Here is a 26,414-nt window from a genome sequence, read left to right as displayed (position 1 = left end):
TAATCATGCAAGTTTAAGCCTGCCTGGAAAAATATATCCAGGACAAAGCTTCAATCATCTCTTTATATTGCCAATTTTGTGCAACACTGAAAGTGATGTAAGTATAAACCAAGGCTACATTTTTCTCGTGTTCAAACCTTTACTTTTATGTTCTAATCACAATTTTATTTGTCATTTTTTAGGTGGCCAAGACAAAGAGAGGTTGCTCCTGAATGAAGCTGATAAAGAGTTGCTGAAGGCCTAGGAGAGGAACATCCATTACCAGGGTTATGTTCCAATGACGATTACAAAACTGGCAAAGACAACTTATCTCACTTTCCTACCAAGCATGTTGTATTGGATAAATCCATAAAAATTCAGACTGCAACACCAACGTTGGTTAATTAAATGCTAGTTACCTGTTTGCAATATTGATCAATAGCCTCCAAATTTACTTAAGGTACAATCGTGAACCATCATCTAGTGCTTTTGACAAAGAAGTGTAAAAATTATTATGAGATATCTAGCTTTATAGAGAACCATACTATCATTTTCTCTGCCCACATTCCAGGAGATTCTAGCAAATCAAGTCCATCAACTTACAACCGCAGCCACTGCCTTCTCTTTTTCAATCACCAATGACTGCACTCATTCCTCTTCGCTTGCAGGCTTCAAGATTCTTATTATGAATAAGATTAAGTAATTAGAAATTATCTTGATGTTCTCCTCATTTTCCTGTCAAAGTTTTTTTTAGAATAGAGTGTTTCAGTGTTAAATTTTCAAGTATGTTAACTTCATGAATCATGTATGTCTACTTTCATAGCACCTGGGAGCCTCACACCAGAACCTCAATATACTAGGTGATGTACAAACACAGAAAACAGACATCCTGCCCCAAAGAGCTTAAAATGTAAGACGAGAGACAACAGATGGACAGACAGTGGAGTACAATGAGACAATATGCCCATATCTCAAACCTCATCTGGCCCAACTGATAAATTTGTTAGTCTCTAAGGTGCCACAAGTCCTCCTTTTCTTTTTCCAGATACAGACTAACACGGCTGCTACTCTGAAACCTGATATATTTATGTAGTCCACATGATATTCAGGCTCTTCAGAAACTAAGCTTTCATAAAAAAATAAATAAAAATCTAGCCTTCATGATTGTGAAGAAAAAACTTTCCAAAGCGAACAGAGAATAAACCAAGGTTCCCAAAACGGACTACATGTACCACCAGTGATGTGAGCTTGTTGCAAGTGCTATGCTAAAAGCTCTTAACAAAACAAAACAAAAAAAAACACCCTTTCCATTTCAAACAAACAGATGTCGCATGCACTGCAACATGCCAGAAAATGCCTACGAAGCAAAATGCACTCTCTCCTGGCCACTTTAGGCCATAATGAACAACACTTGCAGCGTGTTGTCCACTGTGGCAGCGCAGATGGGTGCTGTACTCTCAAGAGGCACACAGATGGCAGGCTTTCTGCTAGGCCTAGCCTTCACTTTCCATCAAGCTGCATAGTTCAAGATATTGAGGTGAATTCCCAAAGTTCCATACCACACCATCGGAAACAACCAACGGATGCAAGCCCAGTTCAGAGTGGCTGAAAAAGTCTGGTTGCAGGCAGCCCCGAGATCTAAGGGCTCCCACACACAGGAAGCTGCTGCAGAGCAGGAGCTCCCTCTGCACTCCCTGCCCTACAGAGGCTGCAGCCTGCCTCTGCAGGGCTAGGAGATGGGTGGGGGGGGTATGCATGGGGAATTCCCTCTTATCTCCACAGTGAAGTTGGGTCGGGGAGTCACAGTGAATAAAAACTTCGCTATAGAACTAAGGAGACACACCTGGTTCTTCAAGCAGGAGAGGAGCTGGCTGGCTGCAATTTGAGTCTCTTCCCAGGAGGAGGAGCCCCTGTGTAGTTTGCCTAGCAGTTCAGACATCCAGGACAGGAGCTGATGGGCAGCAAGAGGCCTCCTGGAGTGGAAGCTGCCTGATGCCTAAGTAAAGTCCCCCACTTTCAGCAGAGTCCCCACTCCCCCAAAGGCCCACTGGCCCTTTTACACACACACCCCCACCCTACCATTAATGGCACTTCCCCAGCCCCCCCCCCCCCCCCCCCACTCAAAATGTTTTGTATTTTTCTTTATTTCAATTTTCTAAAACAGGAAGCAAAGTGAACTTTGGTTCATGTTCAACAATAATCTAGATAAGAAGGAGGAGGAACTTCAAATTTAAAAATTAACCAAGTTAAAAAGTCAAGCTACAAATGCAGTTCCGCTATATACCAAGATATATCAAGATGTTATCTATGACATTTGTTTCTTGTAATTTGAATACTACAAAAGACAAATAATGTCTGCTTCCTTGTGTCTCTTTTTGATGCACTGTCTAAAAACCTGAGATGTTTAAAAAAAGGACTTTATAATCAAACATTTTATAGTAAAATAAATACCTAAATAAGCCTGAAGTCTGGAAATACATAGAAGAAGCCTATGAAGACCCAAAGTAAATGTGCACTAAAAGAAGAAGTTTGCTCGTCATACCTTCAAACATTTTTTTAAGAAGATGGTACATGAAGCAATAACTTTTGGGAACCACCAGAATAAGATGATGCAATATTGTCTTCTTGACTATGTGGACAACCTGAAACAACCACCCATAAGTGTTAACTCCCTTGCTCCTCCATTGATCATACCAGGGTGTTGACCCCAAAGCCTACAAATGATGCTTTAAATGCCTGTATTATTTAATTCCCAAGCATTTTCACAGTCCAGATGGGGAAGGGAGAAATTAGGAGTTGAATCGAGGGGGGAAGATAAAGATGAAGGGGAAAAAATAGCTGTGATCTTAAAGATGAAACACATTTCCCGCTAAGGGATGCCAAACATGACAAGATACTGAACAAATCAGTAAACTAAACCAAACAAATTCCACCCTTGATTTTTGTGCAAACGTCGCACTGTCACTAGCAAGAGTGCCACTGCGGATTAGGAACCGACAGTACCCTGAAATTTTCACCTCATCCCACATATCAGAATTTAAATGGAATTACGTCCTCTTCAAAAAGGGTAAATGCAAATACTTCAGCATGACACACTAAAAACACGTTAGGGTGTGTTTTAGTGGGAAAAAAAAGTGGGGTTTTCTCCAAATCTGGAATACTTTCTATATTGTGAGGATACATTTTATATAAATCACCCAAAAATGCTAAAGTTTCAGTTAATCATATAAAATAGAAAGACTCATCCTGACATGACCGAGTATTATAGAATATTACAATATTAGAGAGATGAAAAACAGTAAGTCACATTAAATATATCAGCTACAATATCATATCAGCTACACATTAGGATGAAATAGCATGTATCATTCTGCACTTTGATCTTTATGACTTTTATCTATTTGTATGTTATATTCCTTTTATGGTGAGTGAATACTTCACAACGTCTGCTAGGGAAACAGCATTACAGGCCTTGCTTTTTGTAATCTTAATGGCATTTGCTTATCTTGGCAACAGAATTACAAGTATTCCACACCCACTAATGAAATAATACTTTTTAAATGAACTTTAGTGTGCATGAAAAGGTAAGAACATTTTAGAGTTGATTTTGTGTTTGAGAACTGAATAATAAGTTATGTTACTTACTGATCTTTTTAAAGCATTTTGAGACCTAAAGATGAAAAGCGCTATATAAGAGTGCATAGTATATTATAACTATTTCCTATTTGCAGCTTATGACATATCACCAGTAGATACCAGTGTAAAATTGAGTTAACAGGTCTCCAATTAAAGGCTTGTGTTCAATTATAGTTGTAGATCTAACAGTTTGGTCTACGTAAAACCTGATTTATTAAATTTGTGATGATCTGAGACAAGCAGTGGTACAAAGTCTAATGTGAGGGTTCGTAAGACGATTTTTACAGCTTCCTCAGAAATGACTGCCTTATCAAATAGATACTAACATTTCATTTCTCGCTCTGTCCCTAACCTGATGATTATTAAACTCACATGTTCCTTATTTAACTAGTTAACAGGAATACACTGGCTGTAAGGAAACAAGCCTCAGCAATTTTGCACAGCATCAAAAGAACTAGAAATAGCCACACTGATTATTCTTTCATTATAAACTTAGTATCAATATATACACAAGACTAGATCTCTACTGAATGACCCCAAACACCAGATTACCCTGCCATGAGTTTTTCCTGCATAACCACACAGCCTCAGAAAGTACTTAAGCCTTCTAGTATTATAACAAAACAAATATAAGCACAGAATATTTTGTGTTAGAATGATGTACTTGTCAGAAATAAAAATAGCATTCCCATAGTGACTCTTAAAACTTGCAATTAGAAGACAATTTGGCACTTATGTCAGTATAGGGAAGAAATTGTATCGCAACCACAAACAACCGATCATAGTTTTTTAAACCACATATTAATAAAAGTATTATGTAATACTTGTTTGGAAATAATTTGTAACAAAAACAGACTATTTAATGATGGTGAGTGTTTCTGTATGTATTTTCTCCTCTTTACAATTTAGTCTACAGTCATTTGATTTTAAGAGGATGAATCCGTATTACATTTTCTTCACAAATCAAACAAAAACAGGTCTTAATCAACACTGCCACAATCTCTAGTGGCTATCAACAAAGGTACATTACTGCTTACAATAATTACACTAAAAATTTAGAAAAATGTACAAGTCTTATCTCAAATACTTATTGTACGGTTGTATATTCTATTTGTAAACTTAGTAAAAAACAAAACCAATACCAACAAATTTGATTTAAATGTAAGCACTAGATTGCAATTTTACAATCATTTTAGAAAGAATACACTGATGAAACACTGCAATCTGTTCGTCTGTTAAAGACTAGTCCAAGCACCGCTAAAAATATATATATATATATATATCAATCACTCTGTGAAAATATGCTCACTAATATATTAAAGACATAATTTTATTCACTTACTAGCTCAAATCCAGAGGAATTTTAACAGCATATCTCAGCAACTTAAAAACAAGATTATGTAATTTTATTTTATCAATAAAAATGAATTAAACCACCACATATACCAGAAAACAAAAGTAGAGGTTTCTTGCTTGCTGCTTTACACACACCACTAAACACTGCCAGATTCTCTCCCTCAGCTGCTGCCAGTGCTCATGTGCAGAAATATAAAGAAACTTCCTGCTAGCAAAGATCACATCTCATTCCTAACAGCCACTAGTTAATAAATAAAAAGCCTTTTGTATCTTGTGTAGGAGCTAATTATGTTGGTCTTACTTGCCCTACAATAATGAAAAACAGCACTCCTTAAAACAAGCACCTGTACTTACCACCACCCATCAGATAATACAGAGCTAATAAATGTAATGGCATTATAAAAATAAGCAAAATTGAGTAACTAATATATTAACAGGAAGAAAATATCAGTAGAGCTATGCAATTCAAGAGGTTCACATTCTGTAAACAAGACTATTTAACAATTATTGTTACTGCTACAGACTGATTCCTGTTCAGAAGTCAAGCTATTTCACATGGCTTTCCCCCCGCCCAAAAAAGGCAAATAATTTAAGTACATAATGCACCTATAATTATAAATATTATCCCATTTTAGAGATTTGTCTCTATTTCTCCCCCTCTCAGACAGCTGAACAAAAACACATGTGAACTCAATGCTTCACAAAATGTGGTGCTTGGTCCACTTATGATAGGCAGACTGCCTCTATTATGGTGATGACCATATGAAACAAAAAGGTGGTCCTTCAGTCCCAGAAAGTTTTGAACACGCATGCATGCACTGTTCATACAGAATTCCATTCCACAGCTATGTCTATTTGAGCTGCTGCAAAGTAACGAACAACTGCCAATGAGCCTTGTGGTTCAGTGTTTCTTAATGCAACTTCAACCACAAACAAATTTACAAACACCACTAAAACTGAAAGGGTAAAAAATACACAGGATGACACAATCAAACTAAAAGTGACCTGGAAAGATTAGACCAGTGATGGTCTCAGGCAATGACAGACTGGATACTCATGAAATGTAAAGTCCTACACCCAAGCAAGAAAAAAAAGCAGATACAGTATAGACGGTGGGGCAGAAGGAGAAACAAACCAGCTGCCACTCTAATCACAATACGTTTAGCTTTATTTTGTCTCCTTAATATTGTCCAAGTATTATATTATGTAATCAAACACATATGCAGCAAAGTTTTAATTAAAACACTTGCAGGGAAAGGTGGAATGGAAAGGGAGTCTGTATGAGCAGAGAAGCTTGCAGGATAGAATGATCACTGTTAAAATCTTTACAATTGCTGTTTGCAAGTAATTAACCTGACCAACACAGTCTTATATTTAATAGAATTAAATGGGGCTCTGACTAGGCCACCTGCCCATGTATAGTTTTCAGGAGCAGGGCCATAAACTTTACTGTAGTGACAAGAATTTAAATGTGATGCAATAATTATAGTTTAAATTCAATTTTTCTCCCTTCTAAAACATATACTGTACTTAAGACAAATACCCAGAATACCTAAATAAGATATTAGAACACTTTATGCATACACAGGTGAGGGATCATAAATTAAAAAGAGAATAGCTATTAACTGCCATATCACAATAACACTCCTTATTTGGCTACAGCCAGAAAGCAGACCTAGATACAGCTACAACATATTGTACATTTCTAACATTACACTGCTCCACCCACATACTGAAAATAAAAGATGTACTCATTGTACCGTTTCTAATGCATTTATCTCTTTATGAAACTGACATACAGTATTGTAGAAACTATATTCTAACTACAGTCCGAAGAAAATATATAATAGAAGTTGCACTGAAAAATAAATCTGTGATTTGATCTGTATGTATTCTCAGAGCATTGTGAAAGTCTGGTCAACTCAGATTCAATTACCAACAACAGACCAAGAATATATTCCAGAAATCAAAACTAATCCCTAATTCTACCAAGGAATATACTATACCATTCTTTTTAAAGAAAATGTTTTGAAATGTGCAGAAAGACATGTTCAGTGAGAAATAGGCACAAAGAGGGGTTGCAAAAAGTTAGCTAGCTTCTCACAAAGTGAAATAATACTTAGATTCTAGGTTGGAATCCAACTTCAGCATGAAAAATTACAAAAACAGATTATTCAGCAGATCACTATTGGAACGGCATACAAAAAAAAACCAACCCCCACCATATCCCTTCACATTCCTCAAAAAAAAAAAAAAAAAAGAAAAAAAAAAGGCATGTGAGTAGAGGGGAATATCAACTGTTCAGAAGGCTTGCATAAGCATTAAATAAAAAAAGTTTCTAAAGAACAGCATCCATCCCTAGAGTAGCCAGCAAAAACATAACTGGCTCTAAAACGGTACACCCATTCTTTCAAAGTTAACATCACTTTCCTTCCTCACAATCTAAACATTTAGCAGCCTTGCAAAAAATAATTTCTCTCACCCTCCAATAGTGAGTTACTAATTATTTCTTTTAGCCAGGTGTTTGGCCAGCAGCAAAGGTTATTTGGTGTTATGTGTAGAATTTAAGCAGTTTGTCATTCCATACAGATCTCTCTTCTTCACATCCACAACTTCTTTTTCAGAAAAAGGATTACCAGACTCACGCTCCTTTAACACCTCCAATTTTGAAATATTCTATCCACCCACAGCATGGGAGTTTGCGCTGCCCTTTCAATGAGCCTCAGGAGGAGGCTTGTGACCCAAAGGTAGCACATCTTCAAAAGGTTGTGTATTCAAAGAGGATGAACACCCAAAGGAACTAAAAAGAAAAGAAGTACTTGTGGCACCTCAGAGACTAACAAATTTATTTGAGCATAAGCTTTCGTGAGCTACAGCTCACTTCAAGAAAGCTTATGCTCAAATAAATTTGTTAGTCTCTAAGGTGCCACAAGCACTCCTTTTCTTTTTGCGAATACAGACTAACACAGCTGCTACTCTGAAACCTGTCAAAGGAACTAAGGATCATCAAGCTTTCCCACCTTCTGTTCCAAGTACAAGGCATACTTCTTCCACTTTGTTTTCTATAAGAAACACAAACTCCACTCATTCACTTGTCCAGGATATGTAAAACTTTATTTCATGAGACTATAGTATGTGTTACTTCTATTCTTGCAATCGTGTCAAGAGTGGAGGAACAGATTTTCTGTCTGTTCTAATGAATTTTCATTATTTTTTCCTAGATTGCCTTAAAAGAGGGGTGTGAAGCTTAGATTTTCAGGGAAGTCATTTACTTAAAACAGATATTATGAAAGAATACAAATCACTTTTTGCCTGACTAGTACAGCTTGCACTCATGTTAAAGACATGAAGAATCCCCACTTAAATGTCAAATTTCTGTTTTTGGCAGGATGGATAGCTTCTTATCTTTTCAGTACTTCCACTGTGAAATGTAGGGTTTTTTTACATTTCTGTTTCTATCATTGTTGCACAGCCCAGAGTATTGAGGGGACAAAAATACTTATGTAAATGACATTTTTAAGTCAGGATGAATCCTAGATTTTTTTCATTTAACAATGACTATTACAGTGTAAAACTAGAGAGTGGTTTACACTGTATATTCTCTGCTGAAATGGTTGTCACAGAATTCACTAAAATCTGCTGCAGAATTCTCCAATAACTTAAGGTTCTTTAATAAGCCATATTTCAAATATCTGTCTTCTCCTATTTCTGATGTACAGTGAATAGTGTAAGATCCTGGAAAACACCACATATCAGTTGCACCATTAGTGCTTATAAGCAGGCAAGCCAGCACAAGTTATCTCAGTGCTCCTGGGCATCATGCCACTGACCTTCCTCTCAGAACTATGCATTTCCAAAAGGTACACATCACAATTTTCAGCATTATTCTAAATAAAACTTGTTTAAGCAGATTAGGGATTCAATATCACCAAAACATCTTAACGGAAGTCTTCAGATGTCTTTAAAAAATCCAAGACGTTGGCTAATGCCTTTTGTTTTGGAAAGACTTGACAAGATTGGTAGGTACAAAATCCAGAGGGCTTCAGACCCTGCGTTTTAGTTTATTTTAAAATTATCTCCCCTGCCAGACACCAGAAAACTATTCAGGCCATGCTCCATTTATTGCTATTCCTATAAAGACTAAGCAAACTTTCCAGAGATGGTTAGGGAAGATACTTTCATACGCCAGAGCTTTGCTACTTCTCTTTTTCAAAATATTAATGAATGGAGAAGTAAATCTTCCTGCTTGATATCAGAAAGGGACTTGGCCTAACAAGAAACAATGCATCCTTAAATTAGGGTGTCTGAGGATTTGTTAAATATACTTATTGAAATCCACCAAAATCTTAGTAAAGATACAAGCAGGGGGACCAGAATGTCTCATCTGTCATTCACAGTCAGCATGAGAATCTTGGTATTATCAAAAATATTGATGTGCAACCAAAAGTAAGAACAGTAATTACTGGGTATCTAAAGACAACCAGACTAAAAAATATTAAGTAGCTAAATAGACAAGAATTCCCCATATTCCAAATGACAAAAAGCTATTTGCTTTCTTTCTGAGTATTGGCACATATGCCTACCTTTCATGGAAAATTTGCTGTAGGGGTCTGCTATACTTGCTGGAGGATTCTCTGCTCCTTGAAGTCTTTAAACTACGATTTGAGGACTTCAATAGCACAGATATAGGTGTGAGGGTTTTTTTGTAGGAGTGGTGGGTGAAATTCTGTGGCCTGTGTTGTGCCAGGAGGTCAGACTAGATGATCATAATGGTCCCTTCTGACCTAAATATCTATGAATCCTCACCTTCCTACCTTTCCTACAGAGGTGCTACTGCACCTTAATTGCTCTAAAAATCATCCTGTTTAAAGTTTACCAGTGTCTGGATGCCCTTCATTTTTTTGTCATATGTTCCATCCTTGAGTACTTCTCAGAAATATAAAGTAAAACTTAACAGCTAGCTTTAATAAGTTCAGTTTCACTTTCCATACACAGAAGGGGCTGAAACGTAGTCAAGGAACAGTAGTACTAAACAAACCTCGATCATTTATTGTAGTATATTTAATTTCCAGCCACTTCACTCTCTTTCCCTTGTGCTTACCAGCAGCATCAAAATATTTTCAAAACAACATGCTTTTCCCCCAGAGGCTGAGGAAACTGCAATAAAGATGACCTTGCACCAACAGCTTTATGTTGCAGCGCTGACTTCCCTATCATAGAGGAACATGCTAGCATTGAGGGGCCACGAATATCAACTCATTTCAAAAGGAACACAGCACTTTGGTGCCACGATGCGCCTACTTGGGGCACATCTACACCACAGATACTACAGTGAATCAGCTACAGTGCTGCAGCTGTGATGCTATCATAGCGTAGATGCTTCCTACATTGACAGGAGGGGTTTTTCCATCAGTGTAGTTAATCTCTCCAAGAGGCAGTAGCTAGGTCTATAGATGAATTCTTCCATTGACTTAGCCGCACCTGCACCGAGAGTTAAATCAACCTAACTACAGCGGTCAGGGTGAGAAACTTCTTTACAGGCCTAAGCAACACAGATAGGTTAATCTAATTTTTAACCAGGCCTTAGTAATAAGTTTAACTCCCTAGGGAGCTCTCAGTACCAATAAAGGACCCACACTGACATGTTCCTTCGAAGCTGAATTTAGCATCAGACTAAAAGACAAATCTCCAAAACAATATTCTCAGTGCTGATGAGGCCTCAGAGCCCATAGAAGACTCAGGCACTACAGCCATAGAGCCCAAATCTATCCAGTACCAACTTCATCAGTGTAAGTCCCTAATTTGCCTAGTTTTGAACTCAAATGCAACCTAAGTTCCTTCACAGGGGCATAAGGCTGATCTGTTGTGGGATGGAGGCATCAAGCTCAGAAGGCTGTCATGGCGAAGAAGGCAAGAAGCCTCCGCTGGCTCGAAGTATGAAGGCCGTACCCTGTGACTAGGGAAAGAGAAGTCCCAAAGCAGAACAAACAGCAGGTTCACACATCCAACTCCAGGAACACAACTTAAATCCTCTTTCTTCTCCCAGAGGCCAAGCCTCAAACAGTCCTAGGCGCCACCCCGCACTTCTGTAACCTTGGCTGAGAATAAAGAGCAGTGAGAAAGACGGAAGTTACATGTCCCCAACGGGCTGCTTCCAGAACGGGCCTGAAGCCCAGCAGAACTTCCCACCACAAGGGCCAATGGGTAAAGAAGCTGCTTTTCAAACCCCCCCCCCGCAAATGTGGTCGATGTTATAACAGGCCGTGGCCCCGAGCAGCTCCTCGGGCAGGTTCCAAACAGAACTCGATTCTACCCCTCCCCCCACTTCTCTCCCCCACCCCAATCTGACTCCCCCACAGCCCCCCCCCTCAGACCCTGTCCGTGGCGCATGCGCGGTGCCAGTCCCCTCACCGTTGCCAGGTGATGACTTTCCCTCCCCGCCGTTTTCAGCAGCAGCAGCAGCAGGTTCCTCCGCCTCTTTCTACCCCGGGGGCCGGTGTGGGCCCCGCCGCTTTCCTCGGCTTTTCCTCCTTCCACAGCTGCAGCTGCTGCCGAGCACGAAGCAGCAGCCCGGCCCCGACACAATCTGACCCGCGGGCCCCTCCGTAGCTGGAGCTCCTGGGCTAGTAGGGTCCCCAACGGATTAGCAGCGGCGGCGGCAGCAGCGACTGGCGGAAGTGACGCGCTGACTGACAGGTGCAGCAGCGCGCGCGCGCGCCCCCGCCCCCGGGGTCACGTGCAGCGGGAGGGGGGCTGAGAAGGGAACCAAGAGGCGGGAGGTGGAAGGCAGGGGAGTGGGAACAGAGCAGAGAGTGGGCGGGGCGCCGTGGGGGAGCAGGGGGCGGAGAGGGAGAGCTGAGGGAAAGGCGGGGAAACGGGGAGTAGAGAGGAAGGGGGATGAGCGGGGGAAATCAGGAGGGAGCCGGGGCTAAGAGGGAGCTGAGAGTAGAGAGGTGGGGGAAAGTGGGGGTGGACGATGGGGGGAGCTGGGGCTAGGACGGAGGGGAAGAGGAAGGGGAGGGTAGAGAGGAGGGGGAGCTGCGGGAAAGTGGGGGTGGACGATGGAGGGAGCTGGGGCTAGGACTGAGGGGAAGAGGGAGGGGAGGGTAAAGAGGAGGGGGAGGTGGGGGAAAGCGGGTGGACGATGGGGGGAGCTGAGGCTAGGTGGAAGGGAAGAGGGAGGGGAGGGTAGAGAGGAGGAGGAACTGGGGGAAAGTGGGGGTGGACGATGGGGGGAGCTGGGGCTAGGACGGAGGGGAAGAGGGAGCTGAGGGTAGAGAGGAGGGGGAGGTGGGGAAAAGCGGGTGGACGATGGGGGGAGCTGAGGCTGGGGGGAGGGGAAGAGGGAGGGGAGGGTAGAGAGCAGGGGGAGCTGGGGGAAAGTGGGGGTGGACGATGGAGGGAGCTGGGGCTAGGACTGAGGGGAAGAGGGAGGTGAGGGTAGAGAGGAGGGGGAGCTGGGGGAAAGTGGGGGTGGACGATGGAGGGAGCTGGGACTAGGACTGAGGGGAAGAGGGAGGGGAGGGTAAAGAGGAGGGGGAGGTGGGGAAAAGCAGGTGGACGATGGGGGGAGCTGAGGCTAGGTGGAGGGGAAGAGGGAGGGGAGGGTAGAGAGGAGGAGGAACTGGGGGAAAGTGGGGGTGGACGATGGAGGGAGCTGAGGCTAGGATGGCGGGGAAGAGGGAGCTGAGGGTAGAGAGGAGGGGGAGGTGAGGGAAAGTGGATGGACGATGGGGGGAGCTGGGGCTAGGACTAGGACTGAGGGGAAGGGAGACTCGGAGTGAGATGGGGAGAAAAGGAATAGATAATAGACACAGGGGGAGCAAGGAGAACGGTAGAAAATGTGCTGTGGTGCTTCAGCAGTGATTATCAAGCCGTTCTCTGTCTGCCTCTGACACCCCAGTAAAGTCCCCAGGCAGACAGCTCTGTTTCTTTCTAAATACTTCCCAGGCACAGAGTGACTTCCAAATATTTTTGAAATGTAAGGAATGCCCCAGGGAAGGAATTTACCTGATGTGCATGGCATGGAAAGTCAGAGAGAAACATGTTTGTGGCTCTCATCGTGTGTAATACAGGGCCAAACACGTTGCTAATAGGGATCTGAGCACCTGTTCAGATTGAGCAGACTCAACTGTAATCTTTTAAGAAATGATTTGAAAGAACCTCACTCTTTAGGTAAACTACCAAAACTCTGCAATGCCTTGAAATCAAAGTAGGATTCCTGAACACACATGTTAAGGCTGTGTCTATACAAGGAAAATTAACAAATCCATTCTCACTAAGTCAGTAGAATCAGGGGGATTGGGTTTTTTTGTTTTTATTTTTTGGTAAATTTTCCCAGTCTAGACAGAGCACAAGAAAAGCATGGCACTGCACAGTTAGGATTACTCAAATAACTATAACATGGCCCCACGTCACTACTTTCAGAATGAAGTGTAGAGGTAGTGTTATCCCTTGAGATTGAAACTTGGGATAATTTAAGCAATGACCCCATGAAGTAAGAATGCATCTTTCTAGAACACCTTTTTGTTAACCATACAGTGATTGTGACATCCAATAACCTCAGTTGGGCTCCATGCAGGTTCAAAGCTCCACCCACAGAATTGAGGCCCAAGCCTTCATTAAATATATAAATTATTTATATTTACTGTCATAGGATTTCTGCCCTTTTTGATCTGTAGTGTACAGAAAAACTGCATATTTTACTATTTTCTGAATCAATTATTGAGAACAGTTATTCTTGAAAAGTATGCATGTCACCAGATTACAAGAATGTTATTTGAACCAAAAGCTAGCATATCTAGGAATTAAAATTTCCTAAACCCAAATCTCAAAGGTCCTTTAAAGTGAGGGCTTGTAGAGATTAGTGTGCTGACAGAGGACCACACTGGAGACATGAAAAACAAAACTCACACCCCCATCCTTTGAAATAAATAGTTACTCTCAACACAGAAACTGTAAAAGTACAGCGGCTTTTCCAAATGTAAATTGGCTGTAACCATGTGCTGTAGATTTATTAAAGTTAAGGAAGTTAAAATTTACTCAAAAATCCATTCAGAAAAGTCCTTGTTCGAAAAGGACAACATCTTACAAAGATGATATGAAAGGATAGCAAGTTAGCAGTACAGAGCAGAATTAAGGTTGTTCGGGTGAGATTAACTGCATATTCCATTGAGGAGTCCGGTGGCACCTTAAAGACTAACAGTTTTATTTGGGCATAAGCTTTTGTGGGTAAAACTCTCCTCTTCATCAGATGCAAAGTTGTCCTCGTTGTTTTTGTGGATACAGACTAACACAGCTACCCCTCTGATACTTTGCATATTCCATACTTTCCACTGTTTGGGGATCTTTTAAGAGGAATATTAATTTTAAACATACTGTATGTATTTTTGTAAACCTGGTCAATGTTTTGAATTCAGAATTTGACAGAAAAAGTCAAATTTTCTTATGAAATTTTCCCATTTTTAATGGTCTGTCTCTCTCCAAAAGTAGTATAATGATATTATTAGTTCTGTTTTTAACATGGTTATGGTCAGGGGAAAATGACCTCTTAGTGGGGGTGTATGTTTATTCACTGTCAATTGGCTTCCACAGCAGATTTTCCCACTTTAACAGTTACTAAGATTTCTCACTGTATAGCACTGAGCTCACCCTGGTGTATGAAATTCAAGCTGTACTCTTTCTGATTTGTACAACCTCATAAGCAGCAATAAAGATATTGGAATCAGAACTTAGCTGGCTGTTTTGTTGATGATGCACAGGAGAGAATGGACTCCAACTGACTCTTCTGCAGCTAGATTGGCCAACTGACAGCAGTAAAACCAAAGGAAATCTGACACCGAACAGGTGGTGAGGGAGATAGTGGAGGCTCCTCCCGTCAGACAGGTAGGAACAGCACTGGCTTCACTGTTTTGGAACTGAAACAGTATATTCCTACTCTAAACTGGTTCTGAGTGCACCTTTTTGTGCCAGTTTCTCCTACCTCCTTTCAGATATCTTCAGCATTCTCTGTAGGGGAAAAATATATGCAGTCCTAGGCTGCTGCTCTTAGTCTCATTTGTTCACCAGTATGCTCTTTTTCTGTCCTAACTCCCTATTTTCAAAAGTTTTGAAGGGAAAGAGGGACTTCTGGTGCTTCGTAATCTTGTTGAAAATCAGTGAGAACATACAGGGGAGAAGAATGAGATTGTTCAAAGAGGCAAAATGACAACTAAACTGTGTCTGCAGTCTCAACCATACAGGTATTGAAAATATCACACAGCAGTGCCAATAGTAAAGCAGTAGGTGTCACAGTCGCAGGGCTAGCTGCAGCTCAGTATCCTTTCTGGCCTCTCTGAGTGCACCTCCTCAGATGTTAGACCTGAAATTCTCCCACTAGGCCTTGGGCTACAGTACTCTCTGTGTCTACAGTTCTTGCCCTGCAGGTCCAACTGAGTTGGAGTACCTGTGGTTCTTCCCTTTGGGCGTCTGTGACCAGTGGGCTACAGTGATCAGACAGTCCTCATTAAACAAAAAGTATTGTTTATTTCACAGTAGGAACAAAGAATTTGAGAAAAAAAGGATTTTATGACCAACTGCCTACATGCATGTCTGTCTTACCTAAAAGGCTCCCCATCCCTGATGGTAACCTAGGAAGGCCTAATTTCTTAAAACACTCTCAGCATGTGCCCGTGCCTCAGTCTGGTTCCCCCAAGCTACCAACCCCCTCCAGAGAAGAGATTGTATCCCTTTAAACACCAGAGTTCATTCATTCTTCTCCATTCCTGAGCTTTGGCCGGAGAGGCGATAAAATCTTCAGAACTAGTAGTTCAGGCATTGTCCCTTACCACCCCAGAAATGTAAACAGAAGGGTGGCTATCTTGAATCATTCTTAACCTTCCTGCATGTTTCTTCTGACAGTCCCCTCTTATACTAAATCAATATTTTCATACAGTAACCATCCCAATAATAGGTCAAATTGCAGTATTAATAAATTACAGAGCTGCTCCACATCCATATTTATGAAGGGGAAAAAATACAAAAATGAACAAAAATTGAATTACTAATGAATACACCCTTATTTCTTCTGAGTATTTGTAAACAGATGATCAGCTACATAGTCATGGGGTTCCATGTCAACTTCTCAGGTCAGGAGACAAAAGATCATGAAAAGTGTGTAGTTTATTCCATATTTAAACCTATGTCCTGTCTCATTATGTCTACACTAGCATTTTTCTTAAACTATTCCACTGCTACTGCTACTGGTTCAGCTCTACCAGTGGTAGCAATGGAGAGAGAATTGGTGTAGAGAAGGTGCCACCAGCATTATAACCATTATGTAGAATAGGTCTTTTCTGAGCAGAGTTAAATAGCATGGAGGATCTAAGAAGACTTGCCAGTATTTAGGGCTAAGACCAGTTTTCATGTTTGGAGACTTATGGCATCCTCTACAACTGCTCAGCCCAAGAAGCCTGCAGCGCTTCCAGAGCTAGGCATCCACAAAGTGTCTCAGTAGGTCGGATTCTAATCTTACCCTGGAGCAATTCCATTGATTTCAGGAGGAGTTACTCATGTTTTACACAGAGTAAACAGCAGAATTGGGGGCCATTTTGCCTCCACTGATTTCAGTGCTCCAACCTAATATGGCTTTCACCATAAACTCGCTCTGATGCACTCTCTGAAAACTTTAGCTTTCCAGACTCAGATAAGTATAGTCTCCCAGAAATATCCCCATCCAGTTCCTCACTAGGGATTTGGAATAACTGAAAGAGATTATTTGGGGATATGCCCAGTATAATACAAAACCTTGTGGAAACTAAGATAGGATACTTTGGCATTTTAATCAGTTCTACATTAATATCCAATCATGTACAGTTTATTCAATAGCACTGCTCATTCTTTGTCTTCATACCAAGTCATTAGTGTACTGAAGGACCGCAGAAATCGGAGACATAGTAACAAACAAGATATGTTATAATATCCATAGCATATCTGCCAGCTGTTCAGATTTGGGAAGGACAATCTCTATTAGTAAAATATTTGCCATTTTTGAACTTTGTCCATCTACAGATGTTTCTGTCGGAGGTACTTCATTAGAGTTAGGAGTGCCCGGTTTCTCTTTTTTGGGTGCCCAGCTTGGGATGCCTTGGGCCTAATTTTCAGAAGTGCTGCAGCTCCTATAGTCTTCATTTAGAGGTGTGGGTGCTCAGCATTTCCAAAAATCTTGCCTAAGGCATCACAGTTTGAGCACCCAAAATCAATGTCCACTTTTGGAAAGTTTGGCCTTTACTAACAAACTAAGCCCCACAACATCCCAGTGCATAGGTTAAGTACATATTATCCATGCTAATCACAGTTCATTGCACTGCAGTATAGCAACAGTGGGAGTCCAGGTATAGACAGCCCTGGGTTCAGAAGATATTTGCAGACCGTTTACACTAGTAAAGAAGCTCAGAGCATGTCTAACTGTCATGGAGCTAAAAGCAACAGCTAGAGCAGTAGGGCTGTCTACACTAGGGCCCAGTTTATTAGCACCAGTGGAGATGATAGACAAGGCTTAACAGTTTAGTCAAGGAAACAATAAGAGCATATACTTGCCTTCCAGTGTCAGTGTCAGGTGATCTAGACATAGCAGTACTGCATCGTGACCAGCCTCCTACCAGAGAGGGGGATTGTTGCCTCAGCTGCACACCCAGAATTCTTTGTCTCAGCCTGGGAACCTGTCTCTGTTCCCAAACATGGATATTTTTACTGGCAGCAAGACGGAACAAAAGGCACAACGTGATCTAAGAAAATCCTTTCAGTGAAGCTCTGTTCTATTTTCTTTTTCAATCATGCCAGGGACAGAGCAACCCTGGCAGGTGCTGATCACCCTCACTTGCATTGAAGCCAATGAGAACTGGAGTACTGAGCACTCCATAGGATCAGGCCCAGCGTTTCTGGTCTTGAAAATAAAAGGGTATGTTTCTTCTATAATCTCAAAATTAATCTACTTTGAGCACCAAAAATAGCATAACATTTATGAAAATAAAATCACTTTCCTAGTTGAGTGGGTGTGTTATTTTGAGACAGCACTAACATCATAAAATCAGTTGTCAGTTTATTGGCTCAGTTACAGACTTTGATCTGCCACTACATCTATTCCTCTAAAGTGCTGCATTCATTAGGGTACCTTGTCCCCTTTTGTCTCCACACAGAAAGGCTAGCAATCCAATTTCCATAATCATATCAACCTCCTCTGCATCCATTATCCAAAGAGAAACTGTCCATCTCTGTTATACTGAAACTTGGGTCCTCCAGACCTCACGTCTGATGCGATGAAGAGGGCTGAACATAGCATCTTCCAGGACCTCTGAATGCAACAACCCAACTGGCCAAAGGAGTCAGTAGAGGGTGTCTCTGACAGTGACTGAGTTCACCCATTCCAAATCACTGCAGCCCAGGAAACAAGCCCAGGAGCAAAGAGACTGCCTGCCTCATCAATCCCCCCTTAAACTTTCCTATTCACTTGATCCCTCTTTAAACCTTTCCTTTTCCCTATTACTGCATCCTGATAGTCCTTCTAAGTAGCCTTGTGCAGGAAGTGATGGCTTAGTGCTGTGAGTATCATGAGAGCTATGAAGCACTGGAACCTAGGAAGGGCTGACTCAGACTTTCATCCTTCTGTGGTAAATTAAGTAAAATGCAGTTTTTGCTGTATAGGAGGTGGTTCCCCCCACCCCCACTCAAAACCTTATAAATAAGGCCATAAGCAAGTTTTTGTGGCCAGTAAAGTTCCCATGGTTTGGTGCATGTGTTTGTTTTAAATAAGAGGAAGGATTTGCTCTGTTGGACTTGGCAAAATTTCTCCTGTCCCTGGTTGTTGCGGCGTTCTGTGCGTTGGTCAGTTTACATTCCACACCCCAGAGATTGCTACATTTCACTTGTATAACAATAGCTTTGAGAGCTGGTAATTCTCTGCCTCTGTTTCATTTAAAATATTGCCTCTGAAACCTATTGATGATTTCTCATAGCAGTATCATTAACTATTTAACTGTTGATCATATTAGCAAATACGACCAACTCCACTGGAATTGCAAGTTTCACCATTCACCTTCCCTAATATAACCCCTGACTGTACCCAACTCTATGAAGTGCACTCTGGTCTGCCCTTCCCTCAGATGTTTTCTGACAGACTGTACACAAAGATTTCTGTGTGAAAATAAGTGGCATTGTACTGTGTACAGCATCCAGAAACATGAAAGTGATGTTTGAGTCCAGTACATTTGTTTCACCATAGCGAGTAATGTCCTAACAAACTGTGGAAACTTAGCAGAGGCAATATGCAGTAGCAAAGGTGTTACCCCTGCAGGTGGCTGATGATTTGAATTCACAGGAGGCATGTTTCTTCTCATAATTACATAATACTTCTAGCTAGTCCTGCTACAACCAAAGGGACACCATCAATTTGAAATCCAGTCAGCTCCCCCTCAAAAAAGTGTACCTGAACCTATTTTTAATACTAGACCTACCCCAAAATTCTCATACCAATTTGTGATTTTACAGTGACACAAACAAAACAACTCTCTCCTTTTTGCTCTGTGAAAGATCTATACAAATAGCATGGGTGGGACTGGGGGTTGACTGACTATGCAGGAGAAACAGTGAAACTGACTGTACGCAGGAGGCCAGATTCTCCAAAGTGCTCAGTCAGATTTTCAGAAGACCTCAGTGCCTACAACAGGGGGCCAGATTGTCAAAAAGCTCCCATTTTCACACCTAACCCATTGCTCTGCATGTGAGCTTCTGGGAGTTCAGCAGTTTCGAAAAATGCGTCACCCCTCTTTGGAAAGTCTGGCATCTCTCCAGGGTGCTGAGCCTGTCTGAAAACTCTGGGACCAAAGTCATGTCAGATGCAGAACCCCAACAATCTGAAAAACCAAAGTGTTTCCCCCTCATTTCTTTGAATTGTAACAATTGTAACTGCTACTTGAAACAATAGAAGGTAACATATTTAAGTGTGATTCATAGATTTTAATGTCAGAAAGGACCATTATGATTATCTAGTCTGACTCCCTGCATAATAAGACAAAGTTGATGTGTCCCTTTAAAGGGACAGTCAGGTTGTTCAAATGCCAACTCTTAGTTACCATTAATAGTGAAGATTCCAGCAGCCATCTGCCTGTTCATTCCCACCTGATAAAAAGATACATTGTCAACCCCAATGATGAATACCTGTATTTTTGGAGGGAAGGTGGGGGTGGAAATGACAACTGTTGCTCTTAGGTTTGGTTCAACATGTAAAAGCCAGATGATGCAAATACAAAGCCCCCATCTCAGTCTGCTAATTGCCAGGTCAGACCTCAAGGCTTAGCTGGTTCCTGAGGAGTGGGGAGATGAGGATGCATTAAAGAGGGTGGAAGTAGGTTGGAGAGCTGTAATACTGATCCCAATAGATAAAAGAGGGGCACTCATGAGTTTATTTGGTATATTATGTTCATGATTTTAATGTCGGTGCATCTTGGCCAAAAGGTTCGGGCACATTCTTTATAAATACACATTAATTAATTTTCCTCAGTGCACAAAGGGAATTTGCATTAACGTCAGTCTCCAGACTCATCCAGGGCCCGAGCCAAAGGCTATTGAAACCAATGGAAAGACTCCACGTTGACTTAAATGGGCTTTGCATCAGGCTCCAAACAGCTTTCTTTTTTTCAATCAATAACTTTAAAATAACGGGATTGAGTAGCAGCCAGATTGAACAGCAAAATGGATTATGCAGATAATATTGTACAGTATGTCCAGGGGTGCAGCTAAACCGCCTTGACAGGAGGATTTATTGTCACAGAGATGCTGATGAATCGAGTGCAATGGCATTAGCAAACACTGCTGTAATGCTTGGGCCGAGCTACGTTCCACATGCTGCGTGTTCCCATTCAGCTACCCTATGCTCAGCCCTGAAATGCATTTTATTGTAAAGTACCCTAAGGAGTTACCAACCACTCTTAAAGGTTCTGGGGTGGGGGGGAAATTCCAGTAGTTCAGAGACATGATAGTCTACACAATATTAGTTTATCTCTGAAGCTAGGGAGTTCCTCTGGCAGCAGAACCAGTGGGATTCAGTTGCATGAGAGGGGAAGCAGAGGGAAGGCTATGCAAGCTTCTTGCACCAGCTGAGTTAGGGTCCACTCATAGGCAAGTCTCCTGTTCTCCTTCAAGGGATTGTGGGGCGTCTCTTTAGAGATTAGGTTGAAGTAGCCTCCATGTAGCTTTGTAGCCCCTCCATGACTGGGAGAGAGATTCTTTGTCCCTCCTCTCCAACACATATTCCTAGCAGCCCTAGTCAGGCCATTGCTGGTCTCTGGATTTGGACCTAAATTGTTTCCCATATCCCCAATTCAGCAAAGCATTTAAGCATGTGTTTAAGTTCCATTGACTTAAATGGGGTTTAAGAATATGCTCAGGTGTTCTGCTGAATTGGGACTTAAATACTATACTATGGTACATACCCTTATAACGGTGAATGCTAAATTATAGGATAACTCATGACCCGGGCCTCATAAAACAAGTGAAAGATGGGGAGAAAACTTTAGCTTTATGTATCTGTGCTCGGGTAGCTTAAAAATCAGAATTTAATCTCATTTTTGTGCAGGTTGATTTTTTCCTTAATGTTCCTCATCTCTGTTTTGCAGCAACTGTCAGTGGTTTGCACAAGGGCTGAGCTGGCCTAGCAGCAAACTAATCAATATTAATAGAGATGGGAGGGAGAGGAGGGATTAGCATGACCTTCTTAAACCCATACTGGCTCAGTCATGAAGCAGCTGAGGAGAGAGTAGCAAAACCATAACAGCATGTGGCTTTAGTAGCTTTTCATTTGTTGTGCCTGTGAATATTTACTTTTGTTGCTTCAATGCAGATTGCATTAAAAGCAGACAGTTTTAAGGAAGGGATAAGACAATTTTATCTGCAATCTCTGAGACAAATCCATCCACGATGGAAGCTCTATTGAAGTCAGTGAAATTACATACAGGATGACTTTTATCCTAAATTTCTATTCGAAAAAACAGCAGTTAGCACAGGAGAGTGTTGACAGTGAAAGTGTTTAATACAGGTATATTTGCTGGATGTTTTTTTAAAGGAAAATCTAATCAAAAACATTGAGCATGCAACTTGAATATTGAGTGCAGGAGCTATCAAAGGATTCTGTGAACCAGTCCTCCTATTGTTAAGCACAACTGTTCACACCAGCTAAGCCAGAAGTGCATGTATATATTTAAAATAGGCTTCAGGGAAGTAGAATTCTTTTTTGTTTTTTTTAATTCCAGTCAGTAAGAAATCTTATTTCAAATTATTTGCTCCTATTGGATTTGTGGCTTCACTGTTGGTTTACTGGTAGCAGATATTCTAGAAAATATTGGTTTGTGCTAAGTGAGAAGGGTGATTATTGTAAATTAATGCATGGTCTTTCATTAAATATAAAGATATTCTTAAATTTTCATTTTTTTAATACTTTCTTTACACACTGATTCAGAGACAGCTATAACTTTCTTCAGCTGCTTGTTTTGAAAAATTGAACTCTTGGGAGACTTATCCCAGAACGACTCACATTAGATTGATTTTAAAAGTCAGCTTTAAATTATTTACATTTTTAAAGCAGAAAATGTTTTACAGTGGCTGATATTGCACCAGCTAACAAAGCTGTGGACATGTTTTTCCTTCCTTTGTCAGAACCCATCATGTCTGACAAACCAGATTTTGCAGAAAGTGAAATGCAAAGAGAGTGAGTACATCTGAGGTTGATTGGACACAAGGCAACCAGCAGACGGTGTATTCCACTTAATATACCAAATGAATACTAATTAGGGGATTAATGGCCCAAATCCCTTTCTGGTATAACTCGAGGGGAGTTACACCAGGGATTAAGTTGGCCCTCTGACTACACAAGTCATTAACTGATTTTATGTTTTGTCTGCACTTACATGTCGGTCTCCTCACTGTGAGACTGTTCCTGCCCTTATTGAAGAGAAGGGAAGGGAAACATTCTTTGCCCTCTCCTGGTTACTATGTGTCAGACTTGCTCAAGTGTAATTCTCTCTCTTGCTGTAGATGGGAGAAGCCTAGATTGCAGGGGAGACCTACCTCCACCCTCAGCTAAGCAGGACTCTTCTTTAGCTCAGCAGCAGTGCCCTGTGTGGCTTTTTTGCCCACCCCACAGAGCAGAATTCAGCGAGCCCTCTCCCTGCATGTACGTAGTTGCTTGTAAACGTGGTTTGTATATATCTTTGAACTGTTACAGTGACAGCCATGGTGTGCTCCAGGAGCACCTTGGTGAGTGGTTCTCTTTAGAGGAGGATGGCTGGGCAGAAAAGTAACCCAGGTCTCGTCTTTTGCAGGAAGTGTCCTGGCCTCCACCTAACAGCATCCAGAGACGCTATGGTGGAGCCAGACTTCCTTTTAACAGATCATCTGAATGGCAGCACTTCCCCTACCACCAAAAGCCTTCTGCCTGGATATACAGCCAAGTCCTGGCTTGAGACAGGGACCTCCTGACGTGCTGGCGCCAGGGCCGGCTCTAGGCACCAGCAAAACAAGCAGGTGTTTGGGGCAGCACATTTCTAGGGGCGGCATTCCGGTGCCGGCCATGCCGCCCCTAGAAATGTGCCCCCGCCACCCCAGCTCGCCTCCGCTCCGCCTGCTCCCCTGAGCGCGCTGCCGCCGCGACACTTCTCCCCTCTCCCTCCCAGGCTTGCCACGCGCCAAACAGCTGTTTGGCGCAGCAACCCTGGGAGGGAGGGAGGGAGAAGCCTAGTGGCAGCGCACTCGGGGAAGGCAGCGGTGGTGGAGCAGAGGTGAGCTGGGACGGGGAGCAGTTCCTCTAACCCCCCCCCGTTACTTCCTGTGCTCCCCCCCCACCCTCGCTCACCTCCGCTCCGCCGGCTCCCTGAATGTGCTGCCTCTCCCTTGCCTGAGAGGCAAGGGCGAGAAGCGGAGGTGCGGCGTGGTCAGGGGAGCAGGCGGGACAGAGGTGAGCTAGGGCCGGGGGGAGCCGCAGGAAGCAATTGGGGGGGAATGGGGCACGCCCGGGGAGGAGGCGGGGCTGAGGATTTGGGGAAGGGGCGGGAGGGCACACACACACACAAAAAGCATGGGCAGCCAAAAATTTTTTTGCTTGGGGTGGAAAAAACCCTAGAGCCGGCCCTGGCAGGCGCAGTAGTGCTAGCCACCACATCAGGGTTAATCCCACCAGCCAAGCACTGTCTGGAATCCTGGCCTCATCTCTCCACTGCACTTGTGGTTCAGTTGCAAGAGGAAGGATGGTTTGTATACCGCACCCTCCATTCTCAGAGGCACTGCTTTGTGGCAGTATGGGGGATCTGGGGAGGAGGTTTAGGGGTAGGGAGGAATGCCCAGTGGGTCTGTGACTGCAGAACTGCATGGCAGAGGTTGGCAGCGCCTGGCCTCCTATAACAGTGGTTGCCCCTGCCTAATGAGAGGATTCATTCCCCTCCAAGCCGACACAGCGATCCCCTGTTCAAAGCAACAGGCATACTGGTCCACAAGCCTGTATAAAGAAATAACATGAGCTCTATGGGAATGGAAAGGACTCAACTTCATCATATCAGAAGAAAAGGCACAGATATCCCCTCTCGACGAGTGTCTGTACAAATCTGCATTTTGCAATCTGATCAAAACAGTACCTTATTGACACTTGGTTTTGTTCTCAAATCTGGCAGCTATTGAACAGAAAAGCAAAGTAAGCACATCCTGAATGTAAAACTGAAAAGATGACAGGCTTCTCATTCAGGGAGGGGTTGCTCCCGTTCTGTTTTTTCAGTTCACTGTTAGGCGCCTGTTTAATTGTTTAAACAAATGTTTGGTTTTTGGTCTGCGGGGGGGAAGGAGGAGTTTTAATTAAATATTCTGAAACCGATGAACTCTTGCTTTTACAGAGTCCTAGAAGAACTGTGACTCAAAGTCCCGTATGAGCCTTCTTACTTGCAAAAAGTGTCCATTTCCGTGTCGAAGAGAAAATACCGGTCTTTGAAACTTACCAACACAATAGGTTTACAACTCTGAAATCCTTCCGAGTATTATTCATCATTTGCTTTAAACTAGCATCTGCAGGCCTCAGCCAGGTTGGAGCCACACGGTGGTAGATGCCGTGTAGACCTACGACACTCTGTGCTCTGAAGAGCTTACTGAAGAGCTACAGCTGCAGGCTGTAGTCACAGCATACTGAAGTCTGACACAAAACCAAGCCCCAACCCCAACCTCCCCAGCATTTCCGCCATCGTGGTGCCTGCTTGCACAGCTCTTCCCCTGCCTGTGCAGAAGGGAAGGAATGCCAACCATGTGGCAGTTTAATCCCCATCAAAACCCCTTAGGCGCTGCAGGGTTTGAGGCAGGACTGAAGAGAACCACTCCATGGTACCATCCCTTGTACTGCAGCATGGAATTCAGGGAGGGAGTCAACGTGGCTTAACTCCTTCTGGGATTGCATTCCTCCCCTGGTTGAGGAGGGAGCAGTGCCTAGGAGCTTCCCATGCAGACAACTCTGCAGATGTGGTGTTGCCTTTACACAGAGATCCCCTGGAGGAAGAGCTGGGAGGCCTTGTTCTTTTCCCACTCAAGCGCTCCCACCTCTCCTCCTCCCCATGGAAGCCACTGGGCAGTAACTACAGAAGTTAAATCTTGCTGCCTCAATGGAAGGTTAGTCTGACCTAAGATATTTTGGGAGGAATTGTTCTTCTCTAATTCTGCATTGTTGCTATACCACTCGCTGCATCACTGAGAACAAGCATACCCATTGGCCCATAGATGGGTTACTGAAGTGGATACTGGGCCAAGTTCTGGTCTCATTTACACTGGTGCTGTGACTTCTTTGCAGTTACTTGAAATATATACCCATTCAACAACAGCATACAATCTGCCCAATATTTGGAAAGCCTGGATAAAGTTACTGAGTGGGGGGTGTTTGGCCCATTATATTTAACTACAACGCTACTATTTCATTTCAGTGCCTCTAAAATAAGTCAGCTCCATGAATTATATTCTTTGCCAATAAGTATCCATTAGAGCCATGTCACAGATTATTTCCAGTGACAGCAGAAAACCAACCAATGCACTGAAAACCAACCAATGCACTGTCTAAGGGGAGTATGATGCTCTCTGTCTTACAATACAGAGGTCCAGGGATCTCAGTTATACCAATCTAACTCCACTGACTTTCATGGAGTTATTCCAGCTTAACTACTGTAACGGAGCAGAACGTAGTCCACTATTGTCAGTAGCACTGAGATTTTATCATGAGCCATACATTGCTATTATAACCAAAAATCACATACACCCTCCTCTGAAGACCACATTCCCCATAGACACCTGCCTTTGGAGTTGTTTTCCATCTTAGCTAGAGTTTAGGATAAGCAACTATTCAAAGCAGAGGTGGGAAACTCAGGAGATCAAGAAGTGAAGCAGAGGCAAGCCGT

The 26,414-nt window shown here is 42.4% G+C and overlaps 1 protein-coding gene and 1 long non-coding RNA gene across 5 annotated transcripts in view; one reads left to right on the top strand and one right to left on the bottom strand.

The window, feature by feature from the left end:
• Positions 1–11,745, bottom strand: part of FAM13B (family with sequence similarity 13 member B) — a 76,614-nt gene extending 64,869 nt beyond the window's left edge. The window contains exon 1 of one of the 4 annotated variants that reach the window (XM_037906147.2): positions 11,383–11,745. The gene's annotated coding sequence lies outside the window, so the exon portion shown is untranslated. The remainder of the gene's footprint in view (positions 1–11,382) is intronic. The other 3 variants (XM_037906148.2, XM_037906145.2, XM_037906146.2) reach the window with 3 other exon arrangements.
• On the top strand, positions 11,594–25,607 carry LOC122466816. The gene is made up of 4 exons (XR_006292668.1): positions 11,594–11,667; positions 14,733–14,856; positions 23,035–23,173; positions 24,879–25,607. It is a non-coding gene; the product is annotated as an uncharacterized LOC122466816 (long non-coding RNA).
• The last annotated feature ends 807 nt before the right edge of the window (positions 25,608–26,414 follow it).

This window comes from Chelonia mydas, chromosome 8 (assembly GCF_015237465.2).
Source record: "Chelonia mydas isolate rCheMyd1 chromosome 8, rCheMyd1.pri.v2, whole genome shotgun sequence".
Lineage (NCBI taxonomy): Eukaryota > Metazoa > Chordata > Testudines > Cheloniidae > Chelonia > Chelonia mydas.
This window is presented reverse-complemented; position numbering and strand designations above follow the sequence as displayed.